Source organism: Camarhynchus parvulus, chromosome 2 (genome assembly GCF_901933205.1).
Source record: "Camarhynchus parvulus chromosome 2, STF_HiC, whole genome shotgun sequence".
Classification (NCBI taxonomy): domain Eukaryota; kingdom Metazoa; phylum Chordata; class Aves; order Passeriformes; family Thraupidae; genus Camarhynchus; species Camarhynchus parvulus.
This window is the reverse complement of record NC_044572.1, coordinates 117,325,700-117,339,405: the sequence shown is the minus strand read 5'-3', so window position 1 is coordinate 117,339,405 and position 13,706 is coordinate 117,325,700. Positions and strand designations below refer to the sequence as shown.

Here is a 13,706-nt window from a genome sequence, read left to right as displayed (position 1 = left end):
AAAACTCTCAGATAGGGGGTATAACTCTGTGGGGCACCTGCTGCATTAGCAACATTGAGTCCAGGATGGGAGGCAAAGCTTTCCTTGGTCCACTATCTGTTCCAAAATACTTTGCAACTAACAATATAGTGAAGATGTTTTCAATAGTTTTGTTTCCTCGGTTATTTCACAACAGTGAGCAGGAGATGGAGAAGTACCATTGTAGGAAAACAAATCCCAAGGGCTGGAAGGGACTGCAGCAGCAAAGCAGCATGATGGTTCCTCATAAGGTAATGGAAACATGTTTGTCCTGCTTCTCTTCAGAGGCAAAGGATCAGAAGTTGGTACCTCTTTGGTTTACTCCCAGAGAAACATAACAGTCTGTAAAGCTAAGCAACTTCTGCACTGGCAGTATTTTGCAATTGTATTTGGCAAGACACTCAAAATTAGCAGCTTGCCAGTTGCCCTCACTGTTTCAAACAAGACTGCCAAGAAGCAAGATGTGACATCTCTTTGAATAAAGGAGCTGTGAAATAAATTTAGACATCAATCTTGCTTACCCACACTCCCCCAACCCCCAGGTGCTTTCCTGCCCTAAGCCACAGAAAAACTGTAGTTGCAAAGCAAAGCATTTCAAATATGAGGGAATAAGGAAGTTCCCTCTCCTCCTCAGGTGATGTTCAGAGGGTGTCTGAGAAACTGGAGTGAAAAGATCACATGAAGATACAACCTTACTTCTTCCTTTGCTAAAGAGCAGGGAGAAAGAATCCTAACACAGAACTGGGCAAGGGAATGGAGTTACAGGTCAGGACACCAACACACAAATCTGTGGCACAGAACATGTAAAACACCACCTAAAAACCTGCAAAATATAAAACTGGCAGGGCAACACCTATTGCCACACAGATACACTGTGTGAAAGTGGTGCGTCAGGATGGAGATGTCTGCACTGGAAATGGGGCTTTCTGGAAGGAAACACTGGACACTTTCCCCACTTCAGCTTGCAGGTTTGAACTGGGACTACAACCAGCTGTCACCACCCACTCCAGATCTCTGAGCCTGTTCTCCTGGGCCCAGTTCTCTCATAGAGAAATTAGTTAAATGGTGATCCTCTCTTCAAACACAGAGGATGTCATGGAAATGCTCACCTCTGATAATCATCACCAGCAAGTGACCACCAGAATCCAGCCCTCCTCCCAGTAGGACACACTGCTGTGACAGAATCACAGCTCTGCTGCTCCCTTCTGCCAGCCTTGGGCAACCTGCTGCATCTTCCAGCAGATGGCCCAGGCTGAACACAAGGAGCCAAGTCTGCCTGCCCTTCTGCTCGCCTCCTTCAGCCTCTCCAACAGCTGCAGAGGCGACAGAAGATGTGGATTTGAACCCCTCAGGCACAGGACCAGGAGCCCAGGTTTCACCTACCAGAACACAGCCTGCTGCTCAGACAAATCCCAGCAGCAGCAGCTCCCAGGGAAGGCTGAGCACTGGCTCCTCTCTGGGCAGTGCTCCCAAGAGGAAACACACAGCTGCATTTTGAGACACGGCCGATCCATCAGCGCGTGTGTTTACGATGCGCCTGCCAGGTGCCCTACTTTCTTCATCTCCTCAGGGCTTTGATGCTCAACTACAGCAGCTCTAGATAAGGTGCTTAAGAACTTTCTGCTCAAAGAGGGAGATCCAATATGTTTAAGATACTTTCAGAGTCGGGCAGACACAGTGTTAGGTGGCTTGGAAGACTTTGGGGGAATAAATTCTGTTTGAGAATTAGGAATGCAAGCAGGAACCTGATTAACATATTTTAAAATGTTCTCACAGCACGTGGAAGCCCTGCAGTTCTACTTTGGAAAGTGTGTTTTCTTTGTAGGACATTTTAGCATATGGATACTACTTAAACTAAAACAAAATGAATCCTTCAATACAAACACTCAAAGAGCTAACTTCACATAAAAACAACATATTGCTTTACTATGGCTCAGTCTATATAAGTACATACATTGTTTACAGTAGTTTCTAGTTCCTTGGTCTACAGAAAAAAAAAAATCATAGCAGAATAGCTCTTCAATGACTTAGGGATGTCCAAAAATGAAGTCACAAAACCAACCACCACTGACTTTCCTTTTGGGAAGCGCACATTCCTTCAAAATAACATTCTTCTTAATGACAACTTAGACAACCAAAACAAAAACATAATTTGGAACTGCAAATATGTGTAATCTGAGCTCTATTTCCATGCAGAAATGCAGGGTATTTGTGTATGAAATGACTTGTGGCCATGGGACAAAAAAGCCCTAGTTACTTGCATGCAAATTATAAAACTGAAACCATCTGGAGAATGATCTGGGATATAGGGAGGACAACCCAGGAGAGAACTGATGTGTGGATGTGGCTGAAGGATCACAGCTTATTAGCAGCTTATCCTGTATGGATAGGAAGGAAAATAGGATTTGACATACCCTCTTATACAGTGATGATTAACATGAACCTGCAATTAGCATGCATGGCATTTCAGACTGACAGATGATTTCCATCATAAACCCTAGATCCCAAGAGAAACAAGAGATGCTTTGCATCTAGTTTTATTTGCTAATACCTGGGTAATTTTATTTAATATACTTTATTTTTGGCCCTCAGCATACCCTACTGAAATATTTTGTTGCTGGGTCAAGTCAGCTTTGGAGGCTTGCAGCTACTCCAGCTTGGTAGGCTGAAGCAACTCTGCATATTAAAAACCACCGATCACTATTTTAAACACATGCCATTACAGTCAAATTATCCACCTACTCGTGGATTGACTTTAAACAAGTCAAAAAATGAACAGAGTAGTGATTTTAAAGTGCTCACACCTTAAAACTTGAACTATTTGCTCCCTGCAATACATTATTTTATAAGCAGAGTGGACTAGGAACCACCCAACTACTGTACCCCCATAAGTCTTTTGAAGACTTCCGTTCAATGAGACTTGAACATCCAGCTTTGTCAGGCTTCTTAGAAAGATACCTGTCCCTAGAGAATGAGAATGTACATACTGATCATAAAAAGTAACAACTCCTATGGGTTGTTGATTATCAGGATGAAGATCCCCTCAGAACAACACAACCAATGAATTACACATCTTGCAGCACTCTGGGTGCAGCCCATGTATTCACCAGTCCGCATAACTTTCCCTCAGGAAATGTTTAATCCTCTCTGAAGATTACAATAGATACTGAATTTATTAGATTAGCATGAAAGAAATTAAATGCAAGGGCTGTCAACATCTATTTTGAGTGTCCAGTATAAATGTCAGTGCTATTTCAATGCTTAGAGCACATAATAAAGAGGCTGCAGCACTTACTGGAGAGAAATACAGAGATCACTAACTGGTTTTTGCTGCCAACTAGTGCATAGTTGAAAGCTCTTCTGCTCTTCATGCAATCTCAAAAATTAAGGGAAAGAGCCTGACAGAATTCAGACCAAAAAAAAAAAACAAAAACAGGAGCATGTAAGTTTCAGCGAGGGGAAGCCAAGGAGCTCGGACCAATACTCACAAAAGCACTGAGGCAGACATCCTGAAAGTTACAGTCATGCAAGCGAATATTACTGGATACTCCTTCAAGCTCGATCACTTCTCTCCTTAATTCAAATCCCTCAAGTCTGAGTCAGAATTTTACCTTCCCATAAAACATCTGTGCAGGGAGAACTAATACTGTGCAACTTCTTCTGCACAGGAGGAAGAAGAATTATTTTAATTCTCTCCCTGCCTCCAACCTTCTCTCATGCTGAAGGTGTTTAAACGAGAAAGAGACAATTCCAGCCCTTGCCTCTCTGGCACAGAGACCACAAGACAGAGGGACTGCAGACCCAACTCGCGTTCACTGCTCTGCCTCTGCAAGGCACAGAGCAAAACTAACCAGGGTTTCCTCATCCTGCTGGGGCAAAGGCAAAGGACTCTGGAAAAGGGCTCTTTCACCTGCTCTAAATGTAAATGCCCAGCCATTCTTCTTCTCTTAAATGTCTGATTCCAGCATAGCTTTACTGTCCTTACGGAGTTAAGAAGTGGAACTGAAATGGAATTTGATGGTGCCCGTAGTTGCAAACCAGAAAGCAAACCCTCCCCCACCGAGCCAGCCATGCAAAATAAAGCATAGTGTGTAAAACTACATATACACGCACTAAAAACATTAGGGTAAGAGTACTAGCAGGAGCCAGTAATACTGCTGCAGAAGGCTGGGAATTTAAAAAAAAAAAAGAGAGAGGAGAATGTGAAACACTAAATGACTTTAAAACGTCTTTGCAAATACAATATCTCAAATTATAGCGGCGGGGGTTAGGGGGGCAGAAGTTTCTCCATGTTTGTTTGTTTGCTCGCCTGCGAGCACTTTGCCCCCTGTCCGTGAGCGGATCCCAGCCGCTGGCTGGAGCCGCCCGCCCACGCGGAGCGGCGCTTTCCTGCGGGAACGCTCGCAGCCCCGGCCCCTCCGCAGGACCCGGCCAGGGCCGCGCCGAACGCTGCTCGGGACCGCCGGCCCTGTGGGGCGGTTCGGGTGCAAGAAAAGGGAAGCGAAACGTCCCCGAGTCCCGTGTCCCTGGCTGAGTCCCGTGTCCCCGAGTGAGTCCCGTGTCCCCGAGTGAGTCCCGCGTCCCCGCGGCCGCAGAACCTCCGCGGCTCCGGACGGGCTCCCTCTGCCCCGGCCGTGGAGGGGGCATGGAGCCCCGGACGGCGGCACCCTGCGTACCTGCCTCCCTCCGACCCTCCGTCCCTCCGCCGGCCGGGGCGGGCCGGGGATGTCCGTCCGTACGTCCGTCCGTCCGCTCGTCCGCCCGCTGGAGTTGCCGCTTCCCCCTCCCTGCCGCGTCAGCCGCGCTCCTCCCGCCGCGGCCGCGGGATGACGGGCTCCCCTCACGGGGCTGCGCCCACCCCGGGGCGGCCACGGGCCACCACCGCTCCCCGCCGGCGCAGGCGGGGCCGCTGTCGCTGCCGCTGTCGGTGTCGCTGTCGGTGCCGCCCCCGCCGCCGGCCCGCCCCGAGCAGCGCCCCCCGGGCGGCGGCGGCGGCTGCCGGGGTCAGGCGGGGACGCGCAGCCGGCCCCGCTCCCGCCCGGGGCCCCGCGGCTGCCGCTGCCCGAGGGACCGCAGAGCCTGCGGCTGCCGGCGAGCGCGGGATGTGCGATCCAGGCACGGATTACCGCGATCCTCTCCTTAAATCGGGAGCTAATCCAGGGCGACGCCGTCCTCCCTACAGGCGGCACCCAGCGGGCTCCGGGAGCCGACGCTGCTGCCAAGGCCGCCGGCAGGGACTGTGCCCATCGGGACATGCACGGAGCCTGCCCAGAGCCGGACCGCTCCGTCCGCTGCAGAGCTCTCACACCCTAGCACAGGAAGCGACGATGGTTTTAGATGCCGATATTTTATCCATCTGGGCAGTAAAAGTAGATCAATCGGACTGGATGGAGGACAGGGACACAGAAGACATCAGCTAGGGTACAGAAGCATCCTCCCACTCTGTCCTGTAGGCATTATTTTGCCTTTTTTCTCAATAATCACCTTGTGCTCATTTCTTAGAGCAGGATGTGGTAAAAGTAGTTATCAGTTTGTCTCAAGCAACATTTGTTATCTCTCTTTTGGCTGCTTTTCTATGCTTCCTGGCACACTTTCTTCTCCACAAGTTACCACAGGATGCAGCACAGCAAAACTCACCTCACCCTTATTTTGTGCAATGCAGCCTCAAAACACTTCTATCAGATTCATGGTTCTGGGTATGGCCAACTGAGGTCCCCACCTGGCACACTTTAGGACATGGCACCAGCTCAGATATTTCACAAAATGATGAGAATTTCCAGGAAGGCCACAGTGAGAGGATGTGAGATGAGGGAGATTTTTCCAAGCACAACCAGGCCACAGGTGAATTTTTTTTGAGTGGTAGTAAGAGGAAAGGAAGAGACTGCTGAGGACAGCAACAGCTCTTGCATCCTGAGATGCTGGAAAGAAGACAGATAGTATAGTATGGGCAAAAGTGAATCCCAGAGAATGAGCTCAATGTGATGGTCTGGTATAGTTAATCCGTTGTCATAGTACATCTTTAAAAGAATGATCCCTAAATTACAATGTCCCTTCAATACAGCTTGGATAGTTCCTTCCTTCCCAGCTTTCAGTGAAACAAAGGAGTGAGATGAAAAAGTACACCTAAAAGCCACATCTTTGAGAAAATGTAGGTATAAGCAGTTCTTGCCAAGATGGTCATGTTTTCATGCAAATTTCCTCTCTTCATCCAGGGATTTTGCTACCATGTTTTAGTGGGAATACTGTTTTACCCATATTGTGCCCAATCACCTGACTGCACCTAAAATTCATTGCATCCCAAGGGTAGTGGTCAATGGCTCAACCTCCAGCTGAAGATCAGTGGCAAATGATGTCCCTCAGGGATCCATACTGGGACCAATGCTCTTCAGTGTCCTCACCAATGGCATGGACAAAGGGATCGAGTGCACTCTCAGCAAATTTGCAGATGACACCCAGCCAAGTGGTGCTGTGGACAGGCCTGAAGGACAGGATGCCATCCAGATGGACCTGGACATGATCCAGAAGTGGCCTATGAGAATCTCATGAGCAAATGCAAGACACTATAGCTGGGGCAATCCCTGGTATCAGAACAAGTGGGGGATGAATGGATGGAGAGCAGACCTGTGGAGAAGGACTTGGAGTGGATGAAAAGCTGGATGTGAACCAGCAATATGTGCTCGTGGTTCAGAAAGCTGACTGTATCCTGGGCTGCATCAAAAGCATCAGGGCCAACAGATTGAGGGAGGGGATTCTGCCCACTTTGCTGTGATGAGATCCCACCTGCAGTGCTGCACCCAGCTCTGGGATCCCCAATACAGGAAAGGCATGGACCTGTTGCAACAAGTCTTTGTCCAGATAAAGGAGGTCCTTAAAGATGCTCAGAGGGCTGGAGCACCTTTCCTATGAAGACAGGCTGAGAGTTGGGGTTGTTATAGGAAGGTTGACCTTATAGCACCTTCCACTCCCTAAATGGGAGCTACAAGGGAGCTGAAAAGAATACTTTTTACAAGGGCAGGAAGTGATAGGACAGGGGATAATGGCTTTAAACTGACAGAGGGTGGGTTTACATTAGATATAAGGAAGAGAAATTTTACAAAGCAGTGGTGAAACACTGGAACAGGCTGCCTGTCTGTGAGTGGTAGATTCCCCATCAGTAGAAACATTCAAATTCAATTTGGATGGGGCTTTAAGCAATCCATTTGAGCTGAACATGTCCCTGCTCATTGCAGGCAGTTTGGACTAGATGGCCTTTAGAGGTCCCTTTGAACCTGAATTATTCCATGATTCTGTGTTTCTGTGATCATCCCAACCTTATGTTTCTCATAAGGCTTGCACACATTTAATGTTAGCCCACGTGGGTGTCCTTGATCCATCTTGCATGTGTAATTATTTAGAATACAGTCACACAGAAAACTATTTTCAGGACAACTTCCAAAAGGCAAATCTCCAGACAATAAGATTATGCAGTTTGACCCATTCAAGAGACCCACCCCTGTTATGCAGAAGTAATGCTAAAAATGATGAGTGATTCCACCTATATTATTGCTTGGGAGAAGGGGTTTGATTAACAAAACTAAACATTTCCTGTGAGGCCTAGATTTTCAGGAATTAATCTGTCAGTATCAGAACCCTATTTCTGCATTGGATTAAATTAGCAGAGACAGGACTGAATAATAGATGTAACCATTCCCTCCTTCCCCTTGACTCCTGAAGAATCTGAATGAGGAAAAAGTCTTGAAAGATCTTCTTCTATATCAGGACAAAACTAAGAACAAAAAATGTTCTTTCCCCTTCCTAAGAAGGAAAAATCTATTCCACCCCAAAGTAGCCTACAACCTGATGTATAATCTCAACATATTTGAGCTTCTTAAACACTTTATAAAATGCCTACAGAATTCCTATTTCCAAAGGTCTAACTGGGCACACTTGTATTGTTTATTCCTTACCAGGAATTAAAAATTTTCAAAACCATCCATCTTGAGTGAAATCCACTTCAGTTAACTAACAATAACAAGAAACTATTTCTAGAGTTTTCCTGGCAGTTAAAAGAACACAGAGATGGCACAGAGGAACACAAAAGGTCAGCTGTAAATAGAATATTTTATCAGTTGAGGAGTCTGAAGTGCTGGAAGTCTCTTCTAGTCCTTTTTGTGTGCATGTGTGTGTAAAAATACTACAAATCCTTCTTTGGCCTGATATAATTCACATACTTTGGCACAAACTAGGCACCTGGGGAAAGACATGGTCCTCTTGCAGGTCATTGGTTGCCATGCTGACAGCCTGGGGAAAAGTTTCCAGTCTAGACCACAATGAGCAGATGCAGCCAGGGTGGTGGAGTTCCTGAGCAACTGCAAGTTCATGCTCTTTCCAAATTTATTTCTCTCCACCAGACACTTTCCTGTCACTAGTTAGGCTATTACACTCCTGCACAGACACAGCAGAAAACTTAAATATCAAAGAGAATCTTAACCATCTCCATTTCAATGTAAACAGAGTTCACATACAGTAAAAGCCTCTTAAAAAAAAAGGAAACAAAGGAAAAAGTGACTTGCCACTACAGCCAGCCTTTTCTTCAGTCTTAGTTTTCCTATAAGAATGGCTTTTTCCTCCTACTCTGGTATTCCACTGTGAGGACACGAGTACACCCTCAAGGTCCCTAATGCCATGTCCTCTATACTAGGAAGCACTAAACTTAGAAAATCTTTAAAAGATCAGTCTCAGGCCAGCTGCTGAGCAAACAAAGCTAATAGATGTGCCTCATTTGTTTCCTCATGTCTGCTCCATTGTTTGTTTTCTTCTCTTATGCATATCCTTCCAGACAGGTTCATTTGTTTAACTACACTCAGGTCAATGTCTGAACAGCACACCTAAGAGCACCACCAATACAGAAAGAGAAAACAGTGGAAAAACAGATTATGATGATGACATTCTGCTTTTAAAGCATAACAAAACTCCTGTCAATATCAACAGTCTGGTGCACAGATTGAGGTCAGAATAAACCCTTTGAATAAACTCAGTAGTTGTGGATATGATGCATTGTCATCTTATTATGAGAGGCCAAACAAAGGGGAGAAACATCTTTTGTGAGGTCACCAGGACTTCTGCCTTCTTGCTATACTTTCTTTAATTTTCCTTCTTACTTCAGCTATTTGCATGTCTCCACCTTTCATCCCTTTGCACTTCTTTCCCTGTAGCAACTCTGACTTCATACATCCTACTGCTGCCTCCTCCCACATGAAGAAGCCACATAATAGCACGGGCTGAACTTCAGAGGGGAATTGCAAAGACAAATGGTTGTTAGCTGATGTAGACTTGTAGCAAGCTGTCTAGCACTATGGGGCTATGAGCCAAAATAGGGATGAAAGAAATGGAGATTGACTAAGGACAAGTGGAATAAAAGAAGTTTAAAAGTTTTGAAGTAGAGAGCAGAGTTAAATAAGGTGACCTTTTACCTTGGCTTTCTGTTCAGCAGACCTGACAGGACATGCTCAGGCTGGGTAGATCCCCCACAACCACATACTAACCAGGCAATAAATCAATGATTACGTATCATGAGAAGGGCTTGTTGTGACATGGATTCATCTGCCACTGAATCCATGCTCATGAACAGGCTCTTATCTTCAGGCATGTAAATTCCCATCTTTTCAGAGCAAGTTCCTGAAGGAATTATAAAGTTCATCTTCGGGAGGCTAGTTAACAGTTCATATTTCTAATTAGCTTAGAGATTTACAAGGTATAGTACTGAAAATGATTTCCTCCAAGAAGGTAGTATAACACATTTTATTGAACATTTGAAACATGGACAACAGCAATTAAGATGAAAGTTTAACACAAATGTCAAATAAAAAGAGACTTAAATGCTTTATTGAGTCCCAAGAACTTAGTTACCAAATCACATCTGGGGATCCCTATCTGTCATTGTGCCTTCAAGGAAAAATCATCTTCTCCAAAATCATCTTCTCCAAAGCACTGCCATTAGGCTTTTACATCAACACCCAAGTCACAACAGGTACAGAGGAGTAAAGTCACTCTTCTCATAGCCACCGCTTTAGGTTGGTTATGTTTCCTCCACCGTGGCATGCTTTGAGTTTCATACTTTAGTTTGTACTTGTCAGTGTCATGACTAAATCTAGATTGGATTTTTGCAGAATTTGAGTTCATGGACAGACATTCAGATGAGTGTAAACAGAGACATTTCCTAGTCTTAGTTGTTCTTAAATAATGGTCATTTGCTGTTTGATCTGAGACATGATGAACATTGGTGCAAGATGTTGCCAAGTTTGTGTGTGAAATTTCAGGACATGCAAGCACTGTTGCTTTTCCCCTAACTAGGGGCAGCTTTCAAGTGAGTAAGTGCAGTTCTTTCCCTGGAATGGTGAGAGGTGTGCAATTAAGCGTCATATCCTCTGTCTAGGTAGGTAGCAATCACACTTTATTTTCTTTCCCTTCTTCCAAAACCAAAATTTGTTATTCCTCAATCATATCCTCTTACTCAACTGTTGTGACATATTGCGTTGCTATTTCATACTTTAGTGTGTTCTCTGTAAAGTTCAAATTTAGTTAGACCAGAAGTTCAGCTGCCCTTCAGCTTTTGTTGCTGGATGCACTGAAACACCCATCCCATGCACACCACAATCCTGTTAAATTTTTGCATACAGAGCAGAGCATGTTTTTTGCATTCAGGATTCCTGCTGCTGTGAACTATTTATCATATGAAACATCAGTGATGTTGGCTACAGCATCTAAGAGTCAACCTCTGCAAGCACAATTAGCTAAAATAATGGAAGACAGTATATTTTTCAAGTCTGTGAAAAGCTCTTTAAAATTATTTTAAAATTTAAAATAGTTTTTAAATTTGAAACTATTTATTTTAAATATATTAAATAACAATTCTTAAACATCCAGACAAGAATTATAAGCTATTTCTCTACAAAAAGATACAAGAAAAAAGGACAGTATGGTATGCATTGCAAAGGTGAAACATAATTGTTATATCAAGATCCCTCCAAATAGAAATCCAAATAATACAGCAAACAAAATATGAGAGGACACATAATCATCTTATCCAATAAAAAATGTAAAAATTAAGCAGATGATTAATTAGAGACCCTAAGTCTACTTTTGCTTCTTAACACAGTTGTATGAAAGGGAATTGGGATTAAATCTTAGTGGTATAGGGGGGAAACAACTGTCATGTGACAAAACAATGTAAGTTTTCAAGAAGATGAAATTGAATTAACTTAACAAAGTTTCAGTTCAAGAAAATATCCCGCTTAGAAAACAAATTCATTTAATGAAATGGTTTTTTTGTTTCTTCTCCTTTTTGCTTTCTGTCCTAGCTGTGGTTGCCATCTTGGGGAACATGGAAACCCCTGCCTCATGTGTTTCCCATGAGTTATCAGGAAGTAGCAACAATGAGTCAATAGCTTTCACAGATACAAAATCTCAAAACCTACCACAAATTCATGGAGGCGTTCCTATCTGTATTAATATAGGAGTTAGGGTCTAAAACCTTTAAAATAAGAGAATAAGCCCTTTGAGTGGGCAAGATTACAAGACTGTAAGGGAGTTGTAATCCATCTCCAAGTGAAGTGGAAGGGTTACTAAAGTTTCTATATGTGAATTCTTTTATATATGTGTCAACTGGAAGTGTTGTTACTTAATGCTTACTCATCATTAACAGGCAGTCTTTCCAGCTCTGCTGATAACAAGAGTACAACTTAAAAATGAAATAAAATATTTGTTTTCCTTCGGTTTTGTTGTTCTGCTTTCTTATCTTTACTGTCTTCTGTTCTATGAGCTTTTCTGCCCTGTAATGCGATTCAGATGCAACCAGACTAAGGAAATGAATGACATCTCTACCGTAAGGCAAAATAGGAAAGAACTGAAGTAACTAATTTATTTTTTTTTTTAATCTTGCACAAAGACATAAGCATAGTGAAATTTCGTGGGCATACGACGAAAGGGTAGTTGAACTGTGCAAGTGAGTAAAAAATATCTACTATGCCCTGGGGTCTTCAGTGGGCTGTAACTCTAGTCTAAAAGCATCCATTTTGTAATCAACTCTTGCAGAGCTCCAGCAGGAAAGACCCAGCAAGTGTCCCAGGTGTTCTTACCAACAGTCCATGGATCTGCTGTCAGTAGAGCCTATTTCAAACACCAGTAGCTTTCTGCATCTAAGGTAGCTTGTTTGTTGGTGGGAACTGCTGGAAGTTTATGAGAAATGCTTTGGTATACAATAGGAGATGGCTGCTTACAAAAAGTCTGTTTGGAAAGAGTCTGGAGTCTAGGGAGTCACCGAGGCACAATAATTAAAGTAGGGATTAGATAAACCTAAATCAATATTAAACCAGTGGTAAAATTGGTTCTCCACTTCAGAGAATTTTCAGATCCTATCTGTTCCTAAAGATCTATGTGTTTCCTACACCTAGACTTGAAAGACAATGTTTTGGGTGCAGTTACACAATCCTCTACTTTCTTCTCTGTGTTATTCTGGCAACTGTAGTAGGTTTACCTGTGGAAGGCCTTCTTTGACGGGTCTGGTATTGTGCAACAAGGAAGAGGGATTGTTGGGATTCCCTTTCTGAGGAGCTGGTGTTTTCCCACTCTGCCAGACCGCTTAGGTGCCCCCTGTATCAGAGGTTCCGCATCCATTTCTTTCTCCTTACACTACAGAGAGCCAGTGAAGTGCTTTGGAAGAGCTGAGTTGGGAATAATGATTTTATTAGGGGTGACAGCTTCAGTCAAATATTCTGTAGGTTACTATAGCACTATATAGCACTAGCTAAATCTTTCAGCTCTGCTGACCCACATATCAGAAGGTAATCTCTCAGTCTCTTTTTCTCAAACTATCATTTTGCTTTTTTTCTACTTTTCGGTGTAGCATGTTTTTGTTTGTCTTTGTCAAGGGCACTCCCCCAGATTTCACCTTGAGTGCTGGGCTGGCTGCTCCTGGTGTAAACAGGAGGTGAACAAAGCTTAGCCATCAGAGGAGTGGATTTATCAATCATATTCACAAATAGAAAGCTAGGAAAGGGCTGTGAGTAGAGCAGACTATTTTTCATGAAGCCATACTATCTCTAGCATATTTTTCTGATTTTCACTATGTCTGTATCATGATTCTTTACTGAGATCTTGACTCACAGTTTGTGCTACCTGCCTCAGTTACCTTGCTCTTGCGTGCTTACATGACAACATCTATTCTTTCTCTCAACCTATTTTTTCTAGATCATGAGTATTTTATTGTTGATTTAGCTTAGACCTTTCTCTGTTGGTTCTTGTGTTTCTTGAAATGAGGTACTAACACACACTGTGCTTTCTGCAAGTTGCCATGTTGATCCTTTTGTATCCCTGTGACACTCATTCACTGAATCCTTTAAAAAGCTTTGCTTTTTCATAACAATATGACGTGGCTGATTCACAATCAGTTTGTGATTCACTGCATGCCCTGATCCTTTCTGGAAAATGTTTCCAATAAATGTACTCCTTTATCCTGTGATTATAAGTGAGAATAAAATATTATAGATGCTGATTTCCAATCTTATTTATTTCACTAGCTTATCAAGAGAATTTTAAACTATACATTTCTCCCTCAAATTGCTTGCAACTCTTTCCAGTTGTTGTTTCCCACAGGTTTGATAAGTATAATCTTGCATGTAATTAATGAACAGACTGAGGACAGATGCCTG

At 43.6% G+C, this 13,706-nt stretch overlaps 1 protein-coding gene across 1 annotated transcript in view; it reads right to left on the bottom strand.

Annotated features, from left to right (window-relative positions):
• Nucleotides 1-4,910, bottom strand: part of LOC115900922 (serine/threonine-protein kinase Sgk3) — a 55,618-nt gene extending 50,708 nt beyond the window's left edge. The window contains exon 1 of the mRNA XM_030943133.1: nt 4,695-4,910. The gene's annotated coding sequence lies outside the window, so the exon portion shown is untranslated. The remainder of the gene's footprint in view (nt 1-4,694) is intronic.
• Nucleotides 4,911-13,706: the final 8,796 nt, after the last annotated feature.